The sequence below is a fragment of the Triticum aestivum genome, chromosome 1B (assembly GCF_018294505.1).
Source record: "Triticum aestivum cultivar Chinese Spring chromosome 1B, IWGSC CS RefSeq v2.1, whole genome shotgun sequence".
NCBI classification, from domain to species: Eukaryota; Viridiplantae; Streptophyta; class Magnoliopsida; order Poales; family Poaceae; genus Triticum; species Triticum aestivum.
Window position 1 is genome coordinate 595555808 of NC_057795.1, and position 3810 is coordinate 595559617.

Below are 3810 nucleotides of genomic sequence, written 5' to 3' on the forward strand. Positions count from 1 at the left end.
AACTTACGTAAGGAGGCCGTACGTTCACATAGGTGTAGTTCCCTTCTCCAACACTACTATGGGATTTTTTTCTAATTCGCTATGAAGTGGTGAATTAGATAATTTGTATTTAGGAGTCTCACAGCTGTTTGATCTACCTTGAGACCTATAATATGACTCGTGATCTTGAAACGAATCTCTTGACTTAAAAAAAGGTGTCATTTCTAGATACATAACATTGTACAACCTCCGTCCCAAATTACTTCTTAGATTTGTCTAGATATTTTAATTTGTGATGAGGGGGTATAAGATCAACCCAAGTCGCTCCATCTCGAGGAATCCGGTAAGGTACTTTTGGAACACCAATGGGCATATTAATTAGATTAATATTGTTAAATTTAAGTAAGAAAACATAACAAATAGCAAGGTACTATAACATCTGGGCTAAAGAACATTGTAACTTTGCATATCAAAGTTTCTTAACATCTACAAGGAAGGACTGAATGCCTGTCACACAATCATCTACTTTGTGTGGCTTACAACTTTTACTTCCTATAAATATCTGCTGCAACATGCGGGTTATCATCTATAGTACTACTAATATAGGAGTGTACTTATAATTAGCTTAACCATTTAACTAATCGTAGGTGCATTGGTATCTTGTACGTCGCGGAGCTGCAGATCCTGGCCAGTAATGATGTGCGCGAGTTTAATGTCATTGCCAACGGCAAGAAGAATAAGCTCCCGTACACGCTCGAGTACCTCGTCGCCGACGCCATATCTAACAGGGAACCCCATCATGGCTACAACCAATACAACTACACCATGATCGCTACTGCCAACTCGACACTGCCACCGATCATCAATGCCTTCGAGTTTTTCTCCGTCATCTCCACAGCCAACGTTGGAACGGAAAGTCAGGATGGTAAACATATGGAAGCTTATTTTCGCACATCGATATCAGATCATTTTTTGTTCTTATTCTGATAAGCTTTTCATAAAACAGAGCTTACATGATCTGATAGTTGTGCTTCCTTGTCTATTGTGTTACTGTGGGGAAAAGTTTCTGCCATCAACGCCATTAAGGCTCAGTACCATGTGAAGAAGAATTGGATGGGTGACCCGTGCGCCCCGAAGAATTTTGCATGGGACGGGTTGACCTGCAGCTATGCTATTTCTGGGCGTCCAAGAATTACAAGCATGTAAGTTCAAATTTAATTTGCCTTTTTGAAAAGAACTACAGCTATGTTCTGAAGAATTTAATTTGTCATCGCGCACAAGAAATTATTCCAAAAAAATGAGAACAATGCTGTTTCAACTGAAATTTTTTATGTTCTGCAAGAAACATGTCATCTGGCGGTTTGAGTGGCAATATATCACCTTATTTCGCTGATATCAAAGATCTCCAGTATTTGTAAGTAGACATTTTAAATCTATTTCCCTGTGAATTTTTTCAGGGAAATGGTTCACATATTTTGTATGCTTTGTCACTTATTTCAGGGATTTATCGAACAATAAATTAACAGGATCAATTCCTAATGTCCTTTCATAACTACCCACTCTCGTGGTGCTGTAAGCAGCTCCGCATTATGATATCTTTGAGGGCTACGTAATAACTATGTACACTATTGTTTGACTGACGTGAACCCTATTTGGTCCCCTTAGAGATTTGACTGCGAACCAGCTTAGTGGATCAATTCCTCCCGGGCTTCTCAAGAGAACTCAAGGTGGCCCCCTAGTTATTAGGTTAGTACATCTTATATATATATCCACTGCCTGGTAAAAATTCAAAACTGATATCTAGTTTTTCTTCTTATTGGCAGATATGGCAACAATCCAAGCCTTTGTAGCAGCAATAGTTCTTGCCAGCTCACAAAAAAGAAGACCAACTCTATGCTTGCCACCTATATTGTTGTTCCCGTATTTGTAGTTCTGCTGATAGGAGCACTTGTAGTACGACTGATCTTCATAGTGAGAAAAAGGAAAGGTAACACTCCGTATAAACACTACGTCGATATACATATGATATCCACACATGTGCAATGAATAGTTTTGCTCAAAAGAGTGCAAGGTAATGCTATTTTCATTCTTGAAATTTGAAGGATTGGCAAGGGGAAGCCATGGACATGGACAACACGAATTGGAGAACCGCCAGTTCACGTATAGGGAGCTGAAGGTCATAACAGACAACTTCAAGGTAGTGCTCGGCCAAGGTGGGTTCGGCACTGTTTATGAGGGCTTCTTGCATGATGGTACTCACGTTGCAGTCAAGTTGTTGTCTCAGTCTTCCAGTCAAGGTATTAAAGAGTTCTCGACAGAGGTAATGTCTGGTCAAGTATAACTAGAGCATAGTACATATGCAAAAAAAAAAAACTATGACACATATTTCTTCTCCTCGCTTAGGCTCAGACATTGACGAAGATTCATCACAAGAATCTTATCTCCTTAATTGGTTACTGCAAAGATGGAAAGTATTTGGCACTTGTCTACGAGCATATGTCTGAAGGAAACCTCGAAGATAAACTCAGAGGTGTGCTAGTCCATCTTTGGGAAGAGCATTAGGACAATTTCCAAAAATAGAGAGCATTAGAAATCTCTATGTCAAGTTACACACTACTAACATTAGTCACAATTTCGCAGGGAAAGACAGCAATGTTGTACCCTTAGCCTGGAGGCAGAGGCTCCGTATTGCACTAGAATCCGCAGAAGGTATATATTTTCTTCTAATTTGGGATCTGGTTCATTATTCATACTGCTACTATATCTATGTTTAGTTAGATGTTAATGTGTGATTTGTTATGTCACTATCGACAATATGGTGTGCATGCAGGGCTTGACTATCTACACAAGGCGTGCAGCCCTCCCTTCGTGCATCGTGATGTGAAGACATCAAACATCCTACTGAATGCAAATCTCGAGGCCAAAGTTGCTGACTTTGGCTTGATGAAGGCTTTCAATCATGACGATGATACCCATGTATCCACAGCGCGGGTTATTGGCACAAGAGGCTACCTCGCACCGGAGTAAATAAAAACCTAGCTTATTATCATCTTTAGTGGCCTACAAGTACATGTCATCTGTAATGCAAATGCATCTCATGCATGTTGTATGTATGTATGCAGGTACGCAATATCCCTACAACTGAATCAAAAAAGTGATGTGTATAGCTTCGGCATCGTACTACTAGAGGAAGGCCATCCACATCATCCAGTGGACACGACTACACCTCAAAGGAGGCAACATTGAGGAAGTGGTGGACGCACACATGCAACGTGACTACAACATCAACAGTGTGTGGAAGGCCCTGGGTCTTGCACTCAAGTGCACCGACCATGCTGCAGCACAACGTCCAACAATGACTAATGTGGCAGCCCAATTACAATATTGCCTCGATCTAGAGGGTGAAGACCACACTAGACAAAACCCTAAGGGTAGCTTCTACATGACAGCCAATTGCAACGGTGACCGTAGACGGTGACCGTAGTCTACTACTAATGTAACCCATGGCACCACTTTATTTGAGATGATCAACATTAATTCATTTTTGGAGGGAGCCAACCATGGTCAATGGTCATGCACTTCTGCTGCATGATAAACCCTCCATGTATTATTCAATCATACTAGATATTTTTCGCCATTGAGACGGACCACATCTTCATTTTAACACAGAAAGTATGCAAATGTTGCGTTTAAAACTTTTTTTCCCATTAGACATGTTCTAGTTATTGCCTCTGCTGTTAGTCAAAACATTAGTCAGAATCCTTCCCGGCAGCTTCTTTAGCAATTAATAGAAAACTGGAGTTGTTTTCTGTATAGAATGCATATGTTTGT

At 40.4% G+C, this 3810-nt stretch overlaps 1 pseudogene; it reads left to right on the top strand.

Annotated features, from left to right (window-relative positions):
- The window catches only part of LOC123080265 (senescence-induced receptor-like serine/threonine-protein kinase), a 5233-nt pseudogene extending 1776 nt beyond the window's left edge, over positions 1 to 3457 (top strand).
- The last annotated feature ends 353 nt before the right edge of the window (positions 3458 to 3810 follow it).